The sequence below is a fragment of the Aegilops tauschii genome, chromosome 7, assembly GCF_002575655.3.
Source record: "Aegilops tauschii subsp. strangulata cultivar AL8/78 chromosome 7, Aet v6.0, whole genome shotgun sequence".
NCBI classification, from domain to species: Eukaryota; Viridiplantae; Streptophyta; class Magnoliopsida; order Poales; family Poaceae; genus Aegilops; species Aegilops tauschii.
Window position 1 is genome coordinate 28,936,707 of NC_053041.3, and position 26,826 is coordinate 28,963,532.

Consider the following 26,826-nt stretch of genomic DNA (forward strand, 5'->3'; position numbering starts at 1 on the left):
CAAAATTAAACTATATAAAGCTTACTTAGAACTAAAACAAGCTAAATTAAAAACTAAAACACACTAAAACAAGGTAAATAAGCTAAAATTACTTGGAGCTACAACAAGCCCGGTGCTTCTCGTTCTCCACCATGGCCTCCTCATACTCCCGCTCTACCCCCTCCCATGAGAGGATGTGGATGTGGTCGCCGGCGTCATCCTCTTCCTCCGTGTCCAGCTGATCCTCGGCCTTGGTATCGCCCCCCTCTGCCTCGCTCCTCACTACCTCTTTCCTCAACCTCCTCCTCATCGTCCGAGCTCGACGAATCGAGCGATCAGATTAATTTGAGTTACAAACTTTCATGACTCATGGTTTAGCTTAAATGCTGAATTTATATATGTTGATGATATGGAGTCTAGAGCCGGCGGCATGAATGGAAGGGCTCACGACAACCTGACAAATGGACAAATGTGTTGATAAGGTTTCCAGAAATGATATAAGATACATCTACAGCCATGTAATTAGCTTGATTTTAGGTATTGATTCAACCAGCGCATGGTGATGCTCGAGTCGGCGCGCGGCCGTGCTGGGCGAGCCAGTGGGGACCGTGACCGGCGAGGCGTAATGCTAGGACCGGCAAGGTCAATTGCTGCAATCGACAAGGTCGTTTGCTGGAACTGGTGACATCATTTGCTAGAACCAGCAAGGTCGATTGCTACAACCAGAAACGCGAAATGTTTTGACCGGCACGACATCTTACAACCCACGACAATGAGTTTTGATGCAACGCCATCATCGTTGTTTGCTACGACTTCCGACGGAAATCGCTGCGACCAGCATAGCGGACGGCAACCAGTGACGTCATTTGCTAGAACCGTCAAGGTCATTTGGTACAACCAGAGACGCGAAATGTTGCAACCAGCACAACGACATGCTAGGACGGCAATAGGCAGATGCTACAATGGCGAGCGCTGCAACATGGCCTGTGACATTCTCGAATCGGGGGATGCTGTGATAGTAGCCACCGGATGTGGTCTCCTCACTGTCCGATTCGCGCCAACCGAACCCATGCAAATCCCAGCGTGCAGGTGTATTTGTCTATTTGGTCTATTGGCGTACAGGTTAGTAAACGTTTGCTGGCTAGTCACGTCTTTGTATTTTTTTTGGTCCCCAAAACAAAGTTTTTCAATCAAAAGTATTTGGCACTTGCCATTTTTGTTTGCCAAATATACTTCTACTTATGGTCAATTGATCATGGAAGACCATGATTTTTCTAATAAATAGTCAAAACGCGCCCAGTTGAAAAAATCACCTTCAACTGAACTTGGGGACCGAGAGCCTGCAGAACAGAATGCAATCCCACGTCTTCCCCCACTGTAAAACATAGTACATGTGATGGTTATAAGTTTGATCATCCTCGCAGATTCTTGAGTCTTCTGTTGACCTTATCAAAGCGATGCCCTTCACAGAACATGACTATTAAGGTGACAAGCGTGGATCTAAGGTCCGTCACTCGCATGGTGTGACGTACACCAAAGTCCTAAATGTGCGTTTGATGGCTACTTTACCCAAGGGAACTAGGTACCGCCCTTCGTGCAATCTTGCGGTTTGTTTGGGTACAGAGGCAGTAAATCCGGATAATAGTAGTGAATGGGCAATTCAGTGGAGCCTGCACAATAGGATCAAACTTTTTGAAGGGGTTCCACCGCCTACAAGTGTTACTAAAACCCTGGGCGTACAAGTGTCATCATCACAAAGAGCAATGGTGGATGTCCGCCCAGATACATTGTCCACCATATTAAGCATAATAAAACAGTTGGGTTGGCCCTCTGAAAACATCTAGAGATATATTACACTGCACTATGCGTGACAAGACCGAAACAAAACTTGGGGTGGGTCGCGACTGTAAGACAATAACTGCCTAGAGAGAATGACAGAGACTCGGTGAAGGAATCACGGGATACATTGTACTGAACATTTAGCACGTTATCTGGGTCAAGTGTGCGATTCATGGAGGGGGAGTGGAGAAGAGGTAAACAAGAAGGTGGTGAATGATCGACATGGTGATGTGTGTGGCACATCAGTGGTGATGATGCACACTGAATGGACACACGGGTCGAGACGATGCTATTTATGCAATCTCAGATTATCAACTTGTTCAAGAATAGCATCCTCTATGCAGCATTGAAGACAGAGACGAAACATAATGTATGAGCCTCTCAGTTCCCTCCAATATCTCAACTTGCGCCGTCACATCACACAACAAAAATTATAATCTAGTATGATCTTTGATACGTAAAAATTAAATCTCAATTCCTGTCTAAATAAGAAGGGGCCGGATAGCGCAAGCATGAATGGATACAATGAAATATGAGAGGGTATATATTGAGCTCAATACCACCGAAGAAACTTGGGAAGCATGTGGGAAGTATGACACCAAGTAACATGTATGACTCGTGAGCTATATTGGTTAAGAGCATCTCCAACCGCCGACCAACGCGTCGCGCGCTAAAAACTACTTTGCCGCGCGCCCATCACCTGGTTTGGCGCGGCGGGCAGCGCTGGCTCCAGCAGCCGCGCAAAAATACAGCGCGCGCGACTCTCGCACAAACAACATATGCGCTCCAAACACAAGCAAAAAGATCAAACACAAACAAAATAAATCAACAATAAATAGTTCAATTTCGTTATTACAAATCAAACAAATAGTTTATCGTTCAATACAACAAATAGTTCAACAATACAACAAATAGTTCAACAATAAAACATCAAACACACTAATCATGATGCTCTTGTCGGCCATTCCAAGCCCACCACTCCTTAATGAGATCCTTCTGAAGATCATCATGCGCGGCGGGACATCGAATGGCATGATAGGAGGCAACAAAACGGGCCACCCTTTCAGCCCTCCGCCGCACTCGCACGGGATGTCCCAAGAGCTCATACTGAGAGTAGTCTACATCTTGGCCACGCTCATTCTCGATGATCATGTTGTGCATGATCACACAAGCGTGCATGATGTACCAAGGCATCTTTTGATCCCAAAATCCAGCCGGTCCTCTCACAATAGCAAATTGAGCTTGCAAGATCCCAAAAGCCCTCTCCACATCTTTTCTAGCCGCCGCCTGAGCATTGTGGAAATCAAGATTTTTCCTACCTTCCTGTTTTTTCAACGGCTTCACAAATGTTTGCCACTTTGGGTAGATGCCATCGCAAGATAGTAGCCATAGTTGTATGTACGGCCATTTGCTACAAACTGCACCGGTGGCAGATTGCCATTTGCAATCTTATTCATCAGTGGTGACCAGTTGACAACGTTGATGTCATTCAAAGATCCCGTCATTCCAAAGAAAGCATGCCAAATCCAAGTCTCTTGATCGGCCACCGCTTCAAGGATTATAGTGGAACCCTTTTTTTGGCCGTGGAGTTGCCCATGCCATGCCTTTGGACAATTCTTCCAACTCCAATGCATGCAATCTATTGAGCCAAGCATACATGGGAAGCCGCGAGCTTTGTTCATCTCCAATAGCCTTGCGGCGTCTTCAGCATTGGGAGATCTCAAATACTCCTGGCCAAACACTTGCACAATTCCGACTGCGAAGCGCTTGACATACATGATGGCTTGGCTCTCACCCATGGCCAAGTGATCATCAACTAGATCAGCCGGGATACCATATGCCAACATACGCAAAGCGGCTGTCACCTTCTGAAAGGTGCTATGCCCAAGCTCTCTGGCGGCATTCCTCCTTTGCTGAAAAAATTGGTCATGGCTCGCTAGTTTCTCTGCAATGCGCCAGAACAACTCGGTGCTCATCCTAAACCGGCCATGAAAATACGACTCCGGGTATGTGGGATTCTCCACAAAATAGTGCCTCATCTATCTGTTATGGGCATCGATCCTATCCCTCCAAATTTTCTGCCGACCCATAACCGAACCACCGTGCTTCGGTTTTTTATTGATGTGCAGAGCTAGGATCATTGCAAGATCCTCCTCCTCTTCCATATCAAATTCTTCTTCAGAAGAATCATATGACGAACTCATCTACAATGTTCAATATAAACTAGGGTATAAAAACTACAATCAACATGCACCAAATTCATGAAGTTTGAGCAATACATACCTTGTGGGCGTTTTGTTGAAATCCTTGCGGGCGCCGAGCGGCAGTGGGCGGCCGGGAGCTTTTCGTCAGAGGACTGTCGCGCGCGAGGGGCGGCGGTGACTAGAGGGAGACGGATGAAGCCGTCACGGCGCGGGGATAGGTCGGGGAAGCGCCGGGACGGTCGCCGGAATAAATGGGGTGGCGCGGGCGGCGGCGGCTGGATGGGGTAGGTGGAGTTGTGAGTGAGCGCTCTAGAGTCCAACGCGCTGGAGCGGGCGCAGCAAATAAGCCGCGCGATGGCGTTTCGGCCCGCGTGCTAAACTAGATATGCCGCGCACGCGGTTTTTGCGCCTCCGCTGGAGCGCCCGGAGCGGTAGCGTGCGCGCGCAAAAGACACTGATTTTTTAGCGCGGCTGTTGGAGATGCTGTAATAGGCTATTACTTTTGGCGCAAAATCTATCATCGGTGTAGCATGTGCCAGCATTTTGTCCGTGATCTGCCACAATATCTGGATGATCTTTCTTACACTTTATTTTATATATAGTAAGTTGTACATAGATAAGTGGTGCAAAACTCTCATACTCATCCTCTATAACACTAAGAGAGAGCACATATTCAATTGAGGTCTTCAATTAGGATGGGCTTACTCAATTTTGACCAGGTCAAAAATTTCTCAAAGTTATCTCATTCTATTCTTTTATACTATACAATACTTCTCAATTTTGAAGGTCTCGCAATTAACCGAGGTCTTCAATTTAGAATTGGATCAGCCTGATTTTGACCGGGTTAACAATTTCTCAAGAGCTCTCTCATTCATTATTTTAGTTCTCTATATTCCTATTTTGAAGCTCTTTCATTCAATTGAGATATTCAATTTTAGATTTGATTTATGATTTTGATCGGGCCAACGATTTATCAAATCAATCAGTAGCAACTGGCCTATAAAAATATATTAATCCTGCGCACCCTTCCACCACCTAGAGAAAAGAAGTATCACCATGTGATACTATAGCATCAATATAGTACATGCAGTTCGACGCAGAAATTTCCCCACATAAATATACGTTCATTCAGAGAACACACTACTTGGTAGTGTAGCGGATAACACAACTACACCACAAAAGGCCCATCAAACAATCGCACTGTAAATAAAAATAAAACGCACTCCATCATCTCCCCACTCGTCAAACTAAATTTTCCATCAGTTCCAAAATATAAGGAGTATTATTTTTTGAAAGAAAATTTTCTTTAATTTGAACAAGTTGAGAGCAAAAAATATCGGCATCCACAATATTAAACAAAAAAATGTATGGAAATTCATTTCATGATGAATCTAATCATACCAATTTGATATCATGAATTTTCGTAGATTTGTCTACAAATTTGATCAAACTTAAAAGGTTTGACTTTTTAAAACAGTAATACACATTATATTTTGACACAGAGTGAGTAGTTTTTTTAAGAAACCCAACATCACCAACGGCGCAGCAAAGCGCGTCCAACCTTTCTAATCAAATAATATTTAGCAGTGTGGCCCATGTGGCTCATGCATTTGCGCGGCCAGTTTATCATATACTACGGTAATAGTATCGTGTCAAATGTTTGACTTCCTCCCAATTATATGTTGATATTTTCGGTTATTAGATTACAACTTTACAGTATAATGCTGGACACGAGTATTGCCAACTTAGATCATCTTCGTTGCAATTAATTTATGGACCATGTCTCAAAGTATTTCTAGTTTCGAGTACCTTATTTGCCTATATATGATAACACACATTACATATGTCTTCCTTTGCATCATAAATCCGACATGCTTCCCACGCTACAAAATTTCATCTCCTCATGGTTTCGCACCACCATAAAAATATCTCAAAGGGTGACAACTCACAGGAGTTCGACAACACTTGGCCCGGTTCTTCCTTATCTATCATCTAAGCCCCAGTCGCCAACCAAATCAATTATAGCAAGTGGATGAATACAACTTGTACACTGCATTTGGGACTCAGTGGTTTATTGTAAAGAATAAATTCTTAATTCATCCTATATATGGATACTTCAGATCTCGGGTGATAAGTTTACAGAGGATAGAGTGAATATGTAGCCTTAGATACTCTATGATCTTAGCGCTTTCGAACATCTTGACCCCCGTGTTAGGATCCTCGATATAAGGTGCCTGCAAAGACAATATGATACATGTCACACGCTACTAGGCCCTGCGATTGCAAAGGTTTAACAATAACTTCATAAATCACAAGGTTGCAGACCTAGAAAAGGCCATGTTTCTTGAGAATTTCCTGTCGCTTGGGGCTACCACGTTCACAACTGCAGCAAAAAACAGTAAAGTTAATTCCAGTGTCTATTTAATGCTACAAAGATGTATTCTGTCAACAAGATACTCCACTTATGGAATATACAAAATAGAAGATGTGAACATGTATTAGGGTTAGTTGTAGAAGTATTCCACACTGTCATCATGTTATGATGGCAGAGCATTTAGCTACCTATTTACATATGTGTTTTGAAGTTTCCAGTATTGAATACCTGTGTAGCAAGTGTGGCAACTCCAATTCAACAAGAGCCTCTCGTGATATTTTTCAGAAAGGATATCCCTAATGAAAAACATGGACTGGTCAGGTTCTGGGACTAGTACCACACGAGAACAAAAAACAAAGAATTAGACCTCATATGCCCTGATCTCTATTGTCTGGGGTGGAAGCTTTGAAATAGTGTAGGATGATCCCTGGAAACAATATGTGTCAGCCGGGTTTGAACAAAAACTTTCAGAGCTCACATACTGTATACATGCCTATCTGGTTTATTGACAATCTACCTTCCATACACGTAAAATCATAGCAAGCCTGGCTGTTGTTGTCGACAAAATAAACAGAGCAAAAGTTTCAGCAACTGCACATCTGATTATTAACTAAAAATGAACCATCATACTTCAGTCAAACAGGAACAAAATCATGAACATATGGCAAATAAAGATCACCTAGCTACAATTCAAAGGATGTGTTTCTGAACAAAGGTACACAGAGAAAAACAATAGGATATACTTTTAGATTATGGAATACTTAGTTACTTACCGTTAATAGACCAAGCGATAGCATAATTGGGACAGTTCCATTGCCTAAACACAAACATAGTTGAAGGAGCTAACAGGAAGGAGCCTGTCAGGAACAGGGGAACGAAGATTTGGTAAAATAAATGATGGAAAACAAACCATATGTGTCTGCAAGGTATTTAATGATTTCATCTGATTCATACATGGCAACTCCTGTGTTTGGATCCACCTGGAACATATGATTATCTTAAATGAAGATTGGTTTACAACTAAATTTGCTTTCTTTGCATAGCATTTTCTTTTGGGCAAGGTAGAAGAGAACATCAGATGTCTACTTACTAACGAATGACCAAACAAATTGCAGCGAAGACTGCAATAACATGACAAAGCATCCGATGTCTGCTTATTAATGAATGACAAGACACACTGCCTAGAAGATTGCAACGATATGAAGAAAAAAACATTTTGCCAGGAAACCAGAAGTTCAGAAATATTAATACGCTCTCTGTTCTAAAATATAAGAAGTTCTCTACACATGAAGAAGATTCACCTAGAACAAACCTAGAACTTCTTACATTTTGGAACAGAGGGAGTATTAGTTAATGGAAATTCTACTGGGATCATGCTTGTTTGTCAAATATGATTCAGATATTACATTAGAAAGAAAGATAAAATTTGATACAGTAGCGACAGATATCCCCTAAGAAACCACAGAATTGGTCCATGCAAAAAAAAACCCACAGAATTGGTGAGGAAATTCTTGCATACCATATAAGGGAACTGTTTCTTCCCTCCCGTTTCTAAAACCGTTGGATGAAATGTTGGCCTCTCTCACCTGAAAATTTTGCATGGCAATTGTAAACACCAAGATTGCCCACATGAAAATTGTCAACTAAAAAATGCAGATGTAGCAAACATAAAGATATTCCCAGATGATAAGTGCCACACGTGTGGCACGAAGTAACACCGCCCTTACGTTTTTACAACTAAAATTGCCATAAAAAAGACTAACCTAAAAAAACAGAAACTTGCAATCCAAACGGAAAGTTGCCATGCTTCACACATAAAGTTGCCATCCTTCAGTCGCTAAACTTGCCATCAAAAAAGGTCAGGACAGAATTGCTTCGTGCCACACGTGTGGCACTTATCAGGGTGTAGATACTCACCTTTCAACAAAACGGACAGCTGAAAGTTTTAGCCAGAATATACTAATAATTGAGGCAAAGCATAAATCAGAAGCAGACAAAATTATCAGCCCTTGTGGTGCTCAATTTCAAGCTCAGCTGGCAGAGGATCCAAGGTGGCGAACCCTATGAACAAGAGGTCGGTGCCGAGGCAGAAGGCAGGGCGAGGGACGTGCCGGTGACGCTGCCGAGCTGGCCATCCTTGGACGTGAAGCGCCAGGGCACCGGGGGGGCCAACCCGGCTGACGGTGAGAACTCCGGTGGCTCGTCGGAGGCGGAGGCGGAGTCAGGCTGTGTGGCGACCCTCGGGTTAACTAATGTCGTCCTCCAGGTCCCGGTCGTGGGTGCGATGCGCGAGGGGAGCAGTGGCGGGAAGCGGAGGCCGCCGCGGCCATGCATCCACCCGCGGCGTGTGGTGCCGGAGGAGGAAGCTGCCGCTGGAGCGAGCGAGTGGACAGGGAGGAGCGGGAAGGTATATCCACAAACTCGCTTTTCCTTTATCGCTCTCTATATGGCTGGGTGCCTCAAAATATTGTTGTTATTAAATTCAGAAAGATGGTCGTAATCAGTTTCGTGTCAATTTCAGAACTGATCCAAATAGCAGTTCTTTCCCATAATTTTCTGCACGAGTGGCAATGTTTTGAGTCCAGAATTTTGAAACTGGTCAAAAGACCACCTCGACTCCAAGTGCTGCTAAGGAGAGAGGCGTTGCATGGACGGGAGAAGCAGACATAGTCGATGGAGCTAGGTTGCCGGATCATGTAGAAGAGAGGGTGAACAGGCTTGTTGGGTTGACACCGCACAGCACACCCAAACCCTGGAGGAAGTGCAGAGGGATGGGATGCAGGGTGGCGTCATCGATGCCATCCGCCTGGGCACCAGCACGACATCAGGTGCGCCATTGGAGATGTTCAACGGGACAATCATCGCAGCCCAAGCCTTCGAAAGCATGTTGACGTAGCTTGCAGAAAAATTCCATTCGAGGCCAGTGCCCCTCTGAACCTTGAAGGTGGACTCAAAGGGGAATACATGAGCTGGTCAGTTTTCTCTAATATCTCAACTTCTGCCCTGTCTCCCGAAAGAACATTTGGTGTAGACATGATACCTAGCTCAATCAAGCTGTTGTGTGCTAGACAGAAATCACATCTTCATTCCTGGCTAAATAAGCTCATGGTGGCCTCGCAGAAAAAGAAACTGCGGGCAGGGTAACTCAAATATGAATAAACATAGTGAAATATGCATGCTATATATATTGAGCCCAACACCACCGAAAAACTTGGCCATCATGTAGCAAGTATGACACCAAGAAACATGTACAACTAATGAGGTGTATTATTTATTGGACTTTTTTCTTTCAAATATATCTATCCATCCGGGTAACATGTGCCATGATTTTTTTCATGTGGTCGACACACTATGTGGATGATCTTTTTTTCTCAAATTCACTATCGAAAGCATTATAGCATATATCATCCTAGTTCCAAAATATAAGAAGTTCTAGCTTTTCCTAAGTCGATCTTCATCTAGCTTGATCAAATTTATAGAATAATATATCAACATTTACAACACATTTCATACTGTATCTAAAGATACTGATATGGTGTTGTAGAACATTCATTTAGAGCAAACCTAGACATTCTTACATTTTGGAGCGGATCCATTGGTGGTGATTCTGTTGGGATCATGCTTGTTTGTCACGTATAATTCAGATATCACATTAGAAAGATACATAAAATTGGATATTGCAGCGACACGTATAACCTAACAAACCACAAAATTTGTGATAAAATTCTTGCATACCATGTAATGGAACTGTTCTTTCCCTCCCATTTCTAAAACCGTTGAACGAAATGTTAGCCCCTTTTGAGGGCCGTGGTAGAATAAAACATCCAGTCCAAGACGGATATCATCTCTCTCACTTGAAAATTTTACATGACAACCGTAAACACCAGGATTTTCCATACATTAAAAATGTCAACCAAAAAAAGCAGATGTAGTAAACAGAAAAAATATTCACTTTTCAACAAAACGGACAGCTAAAGTTTTAGCCAGAATACAACAACAACTGAAGCAAAGAATAAATCAGAAGTAGAGAAAATTTTAAGCCCTTGTGGTGCTCAATTTTTGTACTCAATAGATCAGAAGCAAATAATTTTATTGTGGTGCTCTATTTGGTCGCTGAAACTACATAGCTTGCATTGATATAAGCCCAACTAGAAGAGGATTGAAAGGGGTGAACTCTAGGACGAAGAGGTCGGTGCCGAGCTGGAAAGGAAAGGCGAGGGACGCGCCAGCGAAGCTGCCAAGCTGGCCATCCTTGACCGCGAAGCGCCTGGGCACTGGGTCTTGAACCCGGCTGGCAGAGAGAACTCCGGCGGCTCGTCAGAGGTAGAGGTGGAGGCACATTCAGGCTGCACGGCGACCCTCAGGTTAGCTGACGCCATCCTCCGGGAGCCTGGTGGTGGGCGCATTGCGCGAGGGGAGCAGAGTGTTGTTGCCGATCCGACGAGAGAACGAACTCGAGAGGAAGAACACGATCGTGGAGAGAGTGGTTTTTTGCTGCCAAAAACTGCTTTTCTGTTTCTGTTATTTCTCTCTATATGCGATTACACACATGAGCTAACCACCTCCCGGCGCTCCATCCAGCGACTGGATCTCAGCGAACACCAACAAACTGGGAGAGAATAAGGGCACGTACAAAGGGGTCGAGTCAGCCGTCTATAACCAGGCCCACGTATAGGATTTTTTATTACGTGGATGAAAGAGAAGGATGAGAGAGAAAGAGGTTGTCTGTATAATTACCGATCGTCTAAACGCTTAAAAATCGCTCCTTAAAGACAGGATTCCTTCCGTTGTACGATGGGTGTCTGCAATCAGCGGTTTTTCCTTCCAAGGATCGGCTCAACTTTCCCCGTAATTTTGGGGCCTATACAGACAGCTAACTAGACGAAGCATTGCACAAGATGTTTGTACTGCAGACTAGATCTGACATGGACAGAGGCTATAGACAGAAGCGGTCTAAACTGTTGCACATGCCCTAACGGGACGAGGGAGGTGCGTTGCTAAGAGCAACTCCCACTACTTGCATGCACACGTCACATCACGACCATGCACATGCATTATTACAAACAGAAAAGAAAAACCCATCCGTAGCAAGCATGAGATTAGCCAGGTTCAACACAGAGGTGGGAAGCTGACGCTGCATGGATCCGTGCGCGGCGCCTGGTGTGGACGGTGCGGGAGGAAGCTGCCGCTGGACATTCGATGTGAAGCCTTTGAGAGCATGTTGACAAAGCATGCATCGACATTCGATGAGAAGCGAGTGCCGCCCTGAACCTTGAAGATGGAGTCGAAGCGGAATACATGAGCTATTTAGTTTCCTCTAATATCTCAACTTCAGTCTGCCTCATCGCACGACAAAACATTTGGTGGACATGATACACTAGTAGAAAAAGGGCCATTTGTCCCGGTTCATAAGGCCCATCTGTCCCGGTTGGGGAACCAGGACTAAAGGGTCGTTACTAACGCCTAGGCCTTTAGTCCCGGTTCTTATACTAACCGGGACAGATGGGCCTCCACGTGGCCGGTGCTGCGAACCCAGGCAGGAGGCCCTTTAGTCCTGGTTGGTGGCACCAACCGGGACCAATAGGCATCCACGCGTCGGCTGTTCAGGGGCTAGGGTTTTTGTTTTTTTTCTGAAAGAGGCGGGGGGGGGGGGGGGTTGTGGATTTGGGGGTTTTGTATGGTTAATTAAGGTGTTTCATATATTGTGTTAGGTAGCTAATTAATTAATAGAGAGAAGTGTCCTCTCTTATCTCCGTGCTTGGTCGACGCTACGTACTATACGTATAGAGAGGCCCTCGACACGCTAGCTAGTAAGAAAATGAAGGAAACCATTAAGTACAGAAGTTCGTCATGCATACCGAGAGAAGTGATCGACCTCTCCTTCTCCGAGAGATTGGTCGAACAACAAGTTTTCGTATTATCTATCCGACGCTACTGGCTACATACATATACAATATGTAAGATCTCTTACAATCCCCTAGCATTTGAACTCAACTTCCACATGGTATTCTCCGGCTTTATTGATGACGTGGTCAAGAAAGAATCCCGCCAATTCCTCTTGAATTGCTTTCATGCGATCTTGTGGTAGGAGTTCATTCCGCATCTGCCACGTCTAATTTGAAGAAGGGGGTTAATACATATATATGAATGAAACTCAACAGAAATGATGGTGTAATAAAATGAAATTGTGAATATTATTGCTTACGCACTTCATATTGTCTTTTAGAGTAGCCCCGCTTATCTTTGCAAGTCGCGTTGTAGATGAACTCGCACACGTAGTATCCACAGTAATCATTCCCTTGTTCCTGCCGCAAGCACTTTACGAGAAATAGAGGTCAATCAAACTGATAATGAAGCATTATAAATGGCATTGATGAAAGTAGCTAGAATCAACGGGAGATGCGCGCAACTAGCTAGCTAGTAGTACTTACTTTCGGGTATGTATATCGCAGCTCCTTCGGCAGTCCCGGAGCTTCTGCGGTGAACTGTTTCCAAATCCTGCAAGACAAAGAAAATAATTATTACTTGAGATATCAGGAAATGAACAAAAAGTTGCCGATATGGTGCGATAATGATCGATTGAACTTACTTGTTGAGAATTTTAGTCATGTCCGCATAGGTCCCGGGATCTTTTCGTCTCGAGTCTAAGACGGTTACTAGTCCACGCTCAAGCTTAATCTCCAGGAGAATATAGTGGAAGCTGCGCACGCATGCATAACTCATCAATTACATTACTATAACCTCGCTCGAGTAATAAGGAAAATCGAATATGCACACAATAGTAACACTCACTTGAAGTTGTAAGGAAAGAGTATTAAATCTTTGTTTTGATTTATTAACAATGATTTGAGCAAGTTGGCCTCGGCATCTCTGGCGCTCTTTTTAACCTGAAATTCATCTATGAAATTTGTGTTAATGAACCCAATATCATACATTTCTGCTTTTCTGCACTCGATGATCTTCAATCTGCATAATACAGTGAGGATAATTATAAATACATGCAATGAAAGAGCTGACCTATATATAGAGACTTAATGACAGAAGTAGTACTTACAGACAGTAGCAAGTGACCGTTAATTTATCGAGGGCCTTTTGATTGAAGAACTGGAAGAACTCCTCAAATGGAACATGCAACAGATCAATTCCAACGAGGTCGTGCTCCTCTTTAACTCTCAGATACAAAGTATTCGTCCCCCCAGACCCTCTGCAGGTTTTCATGTACCGATCATGGAATCTTCGCATCATCGTTGTTAGAGATTTTTCATCTTTGACGAGAGGCTTCCCGTACTCGTATCTGTGTTCGTCCACCTCCAAGAAATCATAATGTACATCGTCAGGTAGGTAATCTCCAAGATTGCTATAACCGGGCACCATCCCCGGAGCATTAGAGACGATGTCGCTAGACACATTGAGCGGGGGGCACGATTGGTTCGCTTGTTCGCCGAGCTGGGCAATTTTTTTCCCAGTTGCTCGTCGTTCTTTTAACCTTTGATCACTAACAGTACTTCCCGACCGCTCCGCTTCGAGATATGCCTTTTCAGTAACGCGCTCATAGTTGGTTTTCGGCAGAGACTTTGGTGGTTTCCTCAGGGCATCGATAGTGCGCTTTGCTTTCACCGGATCTACCTTCTCCTTCGGAGGTGGATGTCTCTCTGCTTTCGCCCCTTCAAAGAAGTCCTTCACTTCTTTTTGCACGATCTTCTTGTTTTCTTCCACGGTCATCTCGTACGGTAACTTCTCTAGAGGCTTGAGAGGTGGACCGTATTTGTATTGCCTCCCGCTTCTAGCTGTACTGCTAGACGCCAGAGCAGACGGAGCAGCTGCGGCTGTCTTCTTTCATGCTTGCTTACGAGGCGGAAGAGAAGGACTACGACGCGCCGGAGCAGCCGGGGCGGCGGCGGGTCTCTTCCACCCTTGCTGGCGAGGCGGAGAAGGAGGAGGCTGGTGGCTGCTCGGGCGCGCCGGCGCAGGCGGAGAAGGAGGCGGAGTGCCGCCACGCGCTGGAGAAGGAGGCTGAGTGCCCTGATCGTCACTCGCCGGAGGAGGAGGCGGTGGAGGAGGCGGAGTGCCCTGACTCGCCAGAGGAGGAGGAGGAGGAGGCGGAGGCGTCCAGTTCGGAAGGTTGATGAGCTCCTTCCGCCATAGGCATGGAGTCTTCAGACAAGAACCCAGCCGAGTCTCCCCGTCACCCGTAGGGTGGTCAAGCTAGAGATCCTCAAATCCTTCTGTGATTTCATCCACCATCACCCTAGCATATCCTTCTGGAATCGGCCGGCAGTGAAAAGTTGCGCCAGGTTCACGAGGTGCAACAGAGCCAACAACCGCCTTGACTTTCAATTCCATCCACTGCGTCATAAGGTGGCAATGTTGAGACTCCGTGATAGCATCCACGGGGTAGCTAGCAGGAGCCGTGAAGACAGGCTCCTGAAGCAGCTCCGTGGAAGCCACGCTGCTTCTTCACTGAGATGGCGGTGTAGCTTCGGGTGTAGCTTCGGCAGGTCGCGTGCTGCGAACTGCCTCTCGTTCCTCTAGCGCTTGTACCCTTGCGTGCAGCGCCTGTAGTTGGGTCAACTCCTTTTCTTCTTCCTCTCCTGGCGTTTGTAACCGCCCGCGTCGGGAAATCCAGCCTTCCACGAAAGGGAGCCTGGCGTGCCTCGTGTCCGTCCGGGGTGCTCAGGATTCCCGAGGGCCTCTGTGAGCTCGTCGTTCTCTCTGTCCGGAACGAACGTCCCTTGCTGCGCCTTTTCGATATACTCCTGAAGCTTCTCGATGGGTGTGTTCAGCTGCTCGTTGGTCCAAACGCACTTCCCTGTTACAGGGTCCAATTTTCCCCCAACCCGGAAGAACCAAGTCCTGCAACGGTCTGACCAGCGTCGCGTCTCTGGTTCGATCCCTTTATCAATGAGGTCATTCTCGGCCTTGTCCCACAACGGCCGGGCTTTCAGGTAGCCACCTGACCCCATGCGATGGTGATGCTTCTTCTTTGCAGCATTTTTCTTGTTTGTTGCTGACATCTTCGCTGCTCTCTCAGATTTCTTTTTGGTGACAAATGCGGGCCACGGATCTTTGATCTTCTCAAATCGGCCGATGAATTCTGGAGTCTTGTCTTGGTCGACAAACGATGATTTCAGCTCATTCTTCCACCTCTTGAATAGCTCAGCCATCTTCCTATGAGCATAAGCCTTGATCATTGGCTTTTTAACTGGATTCTCCGGATCTTCCTCTGGCGGGAAGGTGAAATTTTCCTGCAGCGCGGTCCAAAGATCAGCTTTCTGCATATCGCTGACATAAGACACCTGAGAGTCTATGTCCTTAGGCTTGAACCATTGCTTGATGCTGATCGGGATCATGTCCCTAACTAGAACCCCGCATTGAGCATTAAATTTTTGCTTGGTCCGGAGGGGTTCAATCGGTTGGCCAGCGCGATCAATTTCGATGATCGTGTACCTTTCATCCGTGCGCAACTTTCTCTTCGGGCCTCGTCTCCGTAGGGCTAGAAAAGAAGAAAAAGAAGAGAGTTAATATGTGTACATACCAAAAACAATTAATGCATCAATTAGCTATATAGTCAGCACATGCTTAATTAATTAATATATATATATATACCTGGCCGGACTCCGTTCGGTCACCGGAGCCGTCATCACGATGTCCTTCCCCTCCATTCGGTCACCGGAGCCGTCATCACGGTTTCCTTCCCCCTCCATTCAGTCACCAGAGCCGTCATCACGCTGTCCTTCCTCCTCCATTGTTTGATCATCGTCGTATCCTGCTTCTTCATCCTGTCTTTCCAGACCATCGGTGCATGTGTCGTTGAGAAACGACAAGACGGCATCACTTCCGTGTGCGATTATCTCCCCCAACACCGCTTCTTTTGCTTCGTCTCGGGGTGCGGATCCATAGTTTCTGCAAATATTTACAACATGGCAATTATTATTCAAACATGACAGATGGATATATTAGTGGCAAATGTTGAACTAGCTAGCTAAGCACAATAAGGAATCATATTAGTGGCATGGCCTCGACGCTTCTCTAGGGTTTGGGGTGGCCTCGGCAACGCTTCAAGGGTTTGGGGTGGCCTCAACAACGCTTCAAGGGTTCGGGGTGGCCTCGACGACAACGCTCTTTTAACTTGGGAAATTTGGGTGGCCTCAAGAGAGTTTGTCGATCGGGTAGGGGCGCGGCGGGAGGGGGTAGGAGACCGACATCGTTTTTTTCTAGGGTTTGGGTGTCCTCGAGAGTTTTGGTCGAGCGAGAGGGTCGGGGGGTGCTCCCGTGGTATAAGTTATCACGGTCGAGAGGGGGTATATATATCGACCGCCCCTCATGTCGAAGTTATCCGGGAGGGGGTTATATCGACAACGACGAAATACATACATGGGAAAATAATGTTATCGGGGAGGGGGTATATCGACCCCCCCCCCTCGTGTTGAAGTTATCGGGATAGAAGAGAAGAAGAAAAAATAGAATTTTCTTATTTTTTCTTAAATGTAACTTTTTCATATATGAACATACATACATGGAAAAAAATTGCTATGTACAAAAAAACCATCATATATGAATATTTTGTATATACATCCATATCCATCCATCCATCCATTCATACATACATACATGGACAAAAAAATGCTATGAACAAAAACATCAGTAGTAATTATTGTTTTAATGATTTGGCCTCAAAAAATTCTTTTATTAGTATTTTCAAACTCTAGAATGACCTTTTTGCACTAGAACTATTTCAAATAATTCCTTTCAAATGCCAATTTTTTTTTAGAAGTCCTCTGATGCCTATAGATCATTTTTATTCAAAAACCCACTTTGGTCATTTGAAAATTTTGAGAACAACTTCCATTTTTCAATTTTGGTCCAATCTTGGCATTGAACTACAACCCTATTTTTCCTTGCTAAAAAAATTCTGATTTTTTTACATCTTGTAGTCCTTCCTACTAAACCCTTAAGTCCAGAAGGGCAGCCCCAATTTCATCTAGCAAGTCCACCAAAAAAATTCATGTAGTTTCTGTCCAGCACTAAATTTTAATAAAACTTGCACTAACAAGTTTTTCCTTTTATCAAACCAACTTGACCATCTTCACCAACATCCAAGGAGACATCATCCTGCCAAGTTTCACATAAAACAAAGTTCCCTAGCTAGCCCTAGCATTTCATCAAACACCTTGTGGACATGGCTGAAAACATGCAATTCTCTGAAGCTTTGCACTGAACCAACTTCACCTTCATCACATACATGATGGAAAGACAGAGGAGAGGGGTGGGAGGGAGGAGGGAGTACCGGCCTGTCCGGCGGGCAGTGGTGCGGCGGCGTTGACGGCAGGGCAGGGGCGTGGCGCAGCGTCGGGGCAGGGCAGGGGCACGGCGGCGTTGGCGTCGAGGTCGAGGCAAGGGCGCATGGCGGCGTCGTCGGGGCATGGTAGGGGCGCGACGGCGTCGGGGCTAGGCAGGGGCACACATCGGCGGCGTCGGGGCAAGGGCAGGGGCGCACGACGTCGACGTCGGGGCACGGTAGGGGCGCGGCGGCGTCGGGGCAGGCAGGGCGCGGCGGCGGCGTCGGGGCACGGCAGGGGCGCGGCGGCGTCGGGGCAGGCAAGGTGCGGCGACGACGTCGAGGTCCGGCAGCCTGGCGGCGTCGAGGTGTTCGTCGGTGTCGAGGCGTGCGGCAGAGAGGCAGATCGAAGAACTGAATGAAATATTTCACAAGTCCAGCTTATATACACAGAGCATTGGTACCGGTTCGTGCCACCAGCCGGTACCAATGCCCCCCTTTAGTACCGGTTGGTGCCACCAACCGGGACCAAAGGTCTCTTTTCAGCAGTCCAAAGGGCGGGAAGCGGCGGCCTTTGGTCCCGGTTGGTGGCACCAACCGGTACTAAAGGGGGGGAATTGGTTTCGGTTGGTGGGACGAACCGGTACCAATGCCCACCTTTAGTCCCGGTTGGTGCCATCAACCGGGACCAAAGGCCATGCACAGCGGCGTGGTGGTGGGAGTTTAGTCCCACCTCGCAAGTTGAGAGGGGCGCGCAGTGGTTTATAAGCCCAACTGCCGCACCCCTCTCGAGCTCCTCTCTATTGCAGGCTTACGGGCCTAATTGTCACTACTATGCCAGATGGGCCTACTGGGCCTTCTGCGGGCCTGAATCCTGGCCCATTGATGGGTTTCTAGTCGTATTCAGGCCGTGGTGGCCCAGTAGGTGGCAAATTTTTTATTTTTTTCCCAGTTTTTTTGTTTTCTTTTTTGCTTTTTTTTGTTTTGTTTCTACTTACAACAAAATACTTATATTATTTAATTTTATTTTGTTTCTAATTACTTATTTATTTTATTTTATGATAATTCTGTTTGCTATTAAAGTTTCTAACAAAAAAAGTTCTTTATGAAAATTCTATTTGCTTTTAATGATTTTGAATAGAAAATACTTTGATAATTTTAGTTGCATGAATTTTATATAATTGTAGTAGAGGTTGCTTATAATGTTTTGAACAGAAAATACTTTGATAATTTTAGTTTCATAAATTTCATTTATGTTATTAAAGTTTATTATATTTTATTTTATTTTGTTTCTACTTATATATTTTATTATAGTTTATATTATTTTGTTTCTAATTACTTATTTATTTTATTTTGTGATAATTCTTTTTGCTATTAAAGTTTGTAACAAAAAAGTTGTTTATGAAAATTCATTTTGCTTTTAATGATATTGAATAGAAAATACTTTGATAATTCACCATAGTTTGGGATTTCATTTTTTTGAACTTATTTGAACTCCATAGTTTTTCTGTGTTCAAAATGCACCATTCAAAGCCACACCATCAATTTTCAACCCTTTCTGACTTCATTTGTTATTTTTCATGCATTTACTGATTTTTGCAGCTATAAGACCCTGAAATTGAAAAGCACTACAAATGAACTCTGAAAAGGTTGAAAGTTGGCATGGTATCATCATTTCACCCACATAGCATGTGTAAGAAAGTAGAGAGGCTTACGGCAAAAAATGGATGCACTTCGTGTACAAAACGGACAATCTCTTTCGAAGTATCAGGGTTTCATACGGAAACTCGTATGTTACAAAGGGATTTCATTTTTTTAAACTTATTTGAACTCCATAGTTTTTCTGTGTTCAAAATGCACCATTCAAAGCCACATCATCAATTTTCAACCCTTTCTGACTTCATTTGTTATTTTTCATGCATTTACTGATTTTTTTTCAGCTATAAGACCCTGAAATTGAAAAGCACTATAAATGAACTCTGAAAAGGTTGAAAGTTGGCATGGTATCATCATTTCACCCGCATAGCATGTGCAAGAAAGTAGAGAGGCTTACGGCGAAAACTGGATGCACTTCGTGTACTAAACGGACAATCTCTTTCGAAGTATCAGGGTTTCATACGGAAACTCGTCTGTCACAAAGGGATTTCATTTTTTTTGAACTTATTTGAAGTCCATAGTTTTTCTGTGTTCAAAATGCACCATTCGAAGCCACATCATCAATTTTCAACCCTTTCTGACTTCATTTGTTATTTTTCATGCATTTACTGATTTTTGCAGCTATAAGACCCTGAAAAGCACTACAAATGAACTCTGAAAAGGTTGAAAGTTGGCATGGTATCATCATTTCACCCACATAGCATGTGTAAGAAAGTAGAGAGGCTTACGGCAAAAAATGGATGCACTTCGTGTACAAAACGGACAATCTCTTTCGAAGTATCAGGGTTTCATACGGAAACTCGTCTGTGACAAAGGGATTTCATTTTATTTGAACTTATTTGAACTCCATAGTTTTTCTGTGTTCAAAATGCACCATTCAAAGCCACATCATCAATTTTCAACCCTTTCTGACTTCATTTGTTATTTTTCATGCATTTACTGATTTTTGCAGCTATAAGACCCTGAAATTGAAAAGCACTACAAATGAACTCTGAAAAGGTTGAAAGTTGGCATGGTATCATCATTTCACCCACATAGCAGTGTAGGAAAGTAGAGAGGCTTACGGCAAAAAATGGATGCACTTCGTGTACAAAACGGACAATCTCTTTCGAAGTATCAGGGTTTCATATGGAAACTCGTCTGTTACAAAGGGATTTCATTTCTTTGAACTTATTTGAACTCCATCGTTTTTCTGTGTTCAAAATGCACCATTCAATGCCACATCATCAATTTTCAACCCTTTCTGACTTCATTTGTTATTTTTCATGCATTTACTGATTTTTTTTCAGCAATAAGACCCTGAAATTGAAAAGCACTATAAATGAACTCTGAAAAGGTTGAAAGTTGGCATGGTATCATCATTTCACCCACATAGCATGTGCAAGAAAGTAGAGAGGCTTACGGCGAAAACTGGATGCACTTCGTGTACTAAACGGACAATCTCTTTCGCAGTATCAGGGTTTCATACGGAAACTAGTCTGTCACAAAGGGATTTCATTTTTTTTGAACTTATTTGAACTCCATAGTTTTTTTGTGTTCAAAATGAACCATTCAAAGCCACATCATCAATTTTCAACCCTTTCTGACTTCATTTGTTATTTTTCATGCATTTACTGATTTTTGCAACTATAAGACCCTGAAATTGAAAAGCACTACAAATGAACTCTGAAAAGGTTGAAAGTTGGCATGGTATCATCATTTCACCCACATAGCATGTGTAAGAAAGTAGAGAGGCTTACGGCAAAAAATGGATGCACTTCGTGTACAAAACGGACAATCTCTTTCGAAGTATCAGGGTTTCACACGGAAACTCGTCTGTCACAAAGGGATTTCATTTTATTTGAACTTATTTGAACTCCATAGTTTTTCTGTGTTCAAAATGCACCATTCAAAGCCACATCATCAATTTTCAACCCTTTCTGACTTCATTTGTTATTTTTCATGCATTTACTGATTTTTGCAGCTATAAGACCCTGAAATTGAAAAGCACTACAAATGAACTCTGAAAAGGTTGAAAGTTGGCACGGTATCATCATTTCACCCACATAGCATGTGTAAGAAAGTAGAGAGGCTTACGGCAAAAACTAGATGCACTTCGTGTACAAAACGGACAATCTCTTTCGAAGTATCAGGGTTTCATATGGAAACTCGTCTGTTACAAAGGGATTTCATTTTTTTGAACTTATTTGAACTCCATAGTTTTTCTGTGTTCAAAATGCACCATTCAAAGCCACATCATCAATTTTCAACCCTTTCTGACTTCATTTGTTATTTTTCATGCATTTACTATTTTTTTCAGCTATAAGACCCTGAAATTGAAAAGCACTACAAATGAACTCTGAAAAGGTTGAAAGTTGGCATGGTATCATCATTTCACCCACATTGCATGTGCAAGAAAGTAGAGAGGCTTACGGCAAAAACTGGATGCACTTCGTGAACTAAATGGACAATCTCTTTCGAAGTATCCGAGTTTCATACGGAAACTCGTCTGTTACAAAGGGATTTCATTTTTTTGAACTTATTTGAACTCTATAGTTTTTCTGTGTTCAAAATGCACCATTCAAAGCCACATGATCAATTTTCAACCCTTTCTTTCAGCTATAAGGCCCTGAAATTGAAAAGCACTACAAATGAACATGGATAGAGATAAGTGACCAAATTAATAGTAGTTCATGATCACATTAAAACCAAAGTCCATACATAGTTCAAATTGAACAACATATAACTCTCCAGAGCATCTAGTTAAACCATACATTGAAACTATGAAAAACCTTTCAATGCAACAACAAATGCGATCATAATCACAACTAAGGTAACAATTGATCCAACGGCATAATGATTCCAAGCCTCGGTATGAATGGCATATTTTCTAATCTTTCTAATCTTCAACCGCATTGCATCCATCTTGATCTTGTGATCATCGAAGACATCCGCAACATGCAACTCCAATATCATCTTCTCCTCCTCATTTTTTTTATTTTTTCTTTCAAGTAATTGTTTTCTTCTTCAACTAAATTTAACCTCTCGACAATAGGATCGGTTGGAATTTCCGGTTCAACCACCTCCTACATAAATAAAATCTATGTCACGTTGGTCGGCATAATTGTCATAAACAATAAATGAACCAAATAGTTATAAAAAGATAATATATACCACATCCGAATCATAGACATGACGAGGGCCGACGGGGGCGGATACCAGAACCATCGCACTATATAATAACAAGGAATAATAAAAGTAAGAAAATTAGACAAGTATTTATCTCAAGTAAGAATTTTTTTTCTTTCAGAAAGAAGATAAGAACAAGAGGCTCACCAAAGTGGTGCCGGCGACGAGATCGGCGCGGGCGATCGACGGCGGTGAAGACGGGGACGGGACGTGATGGACTGCTAAACCTAGAAAAATCTCGGGGAAAATGGAGCTCAGAGGTCGAGTTTCGAGAGAAGAAATATTAACTAGTGTGGCTCGGACATTTCATCGAACACCTCATGTGCATAGGAGGTGAGCTAGAGCACCCAAATGCCCTCCCCTCGCCGGCCAGCAAAAAACAGAGCAGTGTGGAGTGCTCTGCTCGCCGGCGATGGACTATATATAGGCAAATCATTTGTCCCGGTTCGTGGCTGGAACCGGGACCAATGGATGTGGGCCAGGAGCGAGGCCCATTGGTCCCGGTTCGTGCCTAGAACCGGGACAAATGGGTCCAGACGAACCGGGACCAAAGCCCACGAGGCCCCGGCCGGCCACCTAGGCTCACGAACCGGGACGAATGCACCCATTGGCCCCGGTTCGTATAAGAACCGGGACTAATGTGCTGGCCAGGCCCGAACGAAAGCCCATTTTTCTATTAGTGATACCAAGCTCAATCAAGCTGTTGTGTGCTAGACAGAAATCACATCTTGATTCCTGGCTAAATAAGCACATGGTGGTCTCGCAGAAAAAGAAACAGCGGGCAGGGTAACTCAAATATGAATAAACATAGTGAAATATGCAGGCTATATATTGAGTCCAACACCACCGAAAAACTTAGCCATCATGTAGCAAGTATGACATCAAGTAACATGTACAACTCATGAGCTGTATTATTTATTGGACTTCTTTTTTCCTAATATCTATCTATCCATCCATGTAGCATGTGACATATTTGTTTCATGTGGTCGACAAAATATCTGGATGATCTTTTCTTTCTTAAAAAAATCACTATTGAAAGCATTATAGTATAATATCATCCATGTACCGTCGAACTCATTTTTTATTTTTTTTCCCATTTGACTAGTACGGAAAACCGTGGCCTATATGGCCTATACTCATCCGTACCTAGTTGTGTATCGGCAGGTGGACCAATTCCTTCTCGAGCGTGCGAGTGTCCCGGCATCCGAGCTTGGCCAGGTACGCGGGTATTCGGACACGGATAGACGCGTGGCCGGCCGGTACATATGTATTCGGGTACGTGCGACGTCCACTACAAGGATTCCGGTCTATTGCAACAAAAATTATTGATACAACTATCTTTTGTTGCAATAAAATGCTATATCACCACAAAATTCCAGTTCGTGGTAATAGGATCTACATATTTCACAATTTCGTTTCATCGCGCTAAGTACTCGTTTTGTTGCAATAGAAGCCATGTATTGCCACAAGCTGCATCGGCGTTGTAATATGGTAGTGATATTGCGACAGTTTGTTCCGTTGCATGAATTGGTCATCTTGTTGCAATAAAGGTTAGGTATTGCAACAATTGCAAAGTACATCTTTGTGGTAATATTTAGACATATGTTGCAACAACTCTGACATGTGGCGCTAGTCATGGATACTATTGCAACAAAGCATGTATTGGTTGTAATAGGGTGACTTTTTGCCTCACCTTATTTGCGTTGCTATAACTATTACATATTGCGACAAATTGAGCATTCATGGTAATACGTACAAACATAATGCAACAATCCTTTAGTGTTGCCAAAAAAGGGAGCACGGTATTCTCGACTCCTAATTTTTTTTCCTTTATTTATTATACTATTTCGCATGATCTGATTAAAGGGGCGTACTAGTTTACAGAGGTATTAAGACATTAGGTACCACAACTTGCACCTGAGTTGCATTTTAGTCACATATCTTGCAAAGTGGGCATCAGTGGTACCACAACTTGGAGGAACCCTCGCTTACGCGCGTGTGAAGCGTTGCACACTCGCGGACGCCCTTCACTTTTGGGTTCTAATCAAGATTCTGAGTGCCCGGTTGTAGGACCTTGTTGGCAAGCATCTCATACTGACTACTGAGCGAGCTTCGGAGGAAAGATGCCAAGGTACTGCCTTGCAAAGACCTGAGGTGTTCCATCAAGTTGGACAACTGGGATCGTATCAAGGGAAACAAGCTCTCACTGCCAAGAACTAACTGGTCAGGACATATCAGTTATTTGTTTTGCAGTAATGTACTAGGTGGAGCAATTTAATTAGCTTGGCTAACTTGGTACAGTACGTTGCCTAGGCCACAAGTATGTTGATTAGTGTTTCATGTTAAGATGCCCATTTATAGCGTTGTCGATTTAAGTGTAAATCATGAAAGGGAAAATTTGCCATTTGCTTTGTTTGTCCACCACCTGCATCATGATCTGCTCTTCTGCTCAAGAACCTCCACGAATGTGTGGTTCTACATACCAATAAAACAGCAAGCAAGGGAAAATCAGTCTGCCTGGCGTCGGCGCAACCCACCAGACAGACAGGGCGTCTGATCCATTGCGCGGACGCGGACGCGCTCCACCAGATAGCGTATATTACTTTTTTTTTGAATGTCTGATAGCGTATAGTATTACTTAAATATGTCCACGCAAAAAAAATTACTAAAATATGTGATCGACGTAGCCCTTCTTTTTCTGTTTGAAAGAAGATAGTAATTCTATTGACCAAACTTTGATTATCTGCAACTTGTAAACCACAAATCCAAATGACCTCGTTATTTTTGAATTTTTTAAATTAAACTAATTTTTATATAGTAATTTGGTTGCATACTTTTACCTACTTAAGTAGTGTAGGTAGCATATGTCGGCCAACAATTGACATGTATCAACATCCTGCACCACCCATGTGATCACTAATGTCGCCTTCGATGATCGGGTCGCCCTCGACGACCGAGTCGACTCTGGTCGCGGCTCCGTCGAAAGCTTCCAATACCGTGCACTCCATTCCCGAGCCCTCCGTCCATCTACCCAGGAGTCGTTGCAATAAATCAGTATAAATAAGAAATATATAAATATGCAAATTTTGACATATCCCAACCTAAGGCGACAGGGCTCGTTCGCCCCCTTGCGTGTGGATCCGAAGTAGGACAGATCCGACAGGGAAAGCGTTGGGATGCAGGGTTGTTTAATTTACATAGGTGAATCTCTATGCTTATCGTTTGAACAAAAGCGGCATAATTATGTTGGACCTGCTCTAGTGTGGACAAACCCTCGACGAATTGTCCGGTAAAATGAAAGATACTGAGATCAGCCCATCTCAAGATCGGAATGTAAGATCGAGACTGATACAGATCGACCGTCTCATCAACCCATCCCATCAGTACTTATGTTCTGAGACAAGAGTATAACCTAATAGTTTTAAAGTGAGGGTCGCATGAGGTTTCTGTGACATGTAGTTCAGAACTGGCCAAAATTTTCCTGCTTTGACCGACAGTTGACCAAGGCACAAATTTTTGACATATCCCAACCTAAGTGTAGATCCATGATGAAACAACACCTTCCTAATTGGCTGCGGGTGGTTGGCGGACCGGGATTGCGGCGGAGGGGTTGAACCACCGTGGTACATACCCAGTCCGTTCACTGGTTGACGGTGAAGGCGTCCATGGACGTCGTGTTCCTCCCACTCCTTCCATCTTACTCTGGGTGAAAACTTGATCTTCGGATCGGACGATGACGACGTTCGTGGTCGTGCCCTTCCTGGAGGCATCGTCTTGGAGTCCTCGGTACGGCATGTCCGTCGCACATCTTCCAAGATGATTGCTCCTCGCGCTGGTGGTCTCCGTTGGCTCTATCCGGATCCCTTTTTTGGACATCTTATAGGTGCTTGGTAGTCGTTGAGGTTGTGTGTCGGTGCCCGTCATTCATGTATCTTGCCTTGGGTGTGTGTGGCGTCCGTTTGTATCGGTTGCTTCGATGTATGTGATGGTTATTTTACAGTATAAACATGGTCTTCCTTGGATTGGATTATATTGCATCGGCGTCGTCCTCGCACTAGAAGCACCGATGAGTTGGTAGCTCGAGAGAGCTAGTTACGGTTAGATAGCTAGATCAGTTAGCTAGGGTTTGCTAGTTGGAAAATGCCGAATATATGTGGTGGCATTGGATTATGTTGGATCGGCATCGTCCTCACACTAGAAGCCCCGGTGAGTTGGTAACCCAGGAGCGCTGGTTACGGTTAGCTAGCCAGATCGGTTAGCTAGGGTTTGCTCGTTGGGAAATGCCAAATATATTGGCGTGAAGACCTCAGGGCAGCGGTGTAGACCAT

At 44.0% G+C, this 26,826-nt stretch overlaps 2 pseudogenes; both read right to left on the bottom strand.

Annotated features, from left to right (window-relative positions):
* Positions 1-1,391: 1,391 nt before the first annotated feature.
* On the bottom strand, positions 1,392-1,992 carry LOC109732470 (uncharacterized; annotated as a pseudogene).
* A 4,126-nt stretch (positions 1,993-6,118) lies between these two features.
* On the bottom strand, positions 6,119-10,296 carry LOC109732471 (uncharacterized; annotated as a pseudogene).
* Between the last annotated feature and the right edge of the window lie 16,530 nt (positions 10,297-26,826).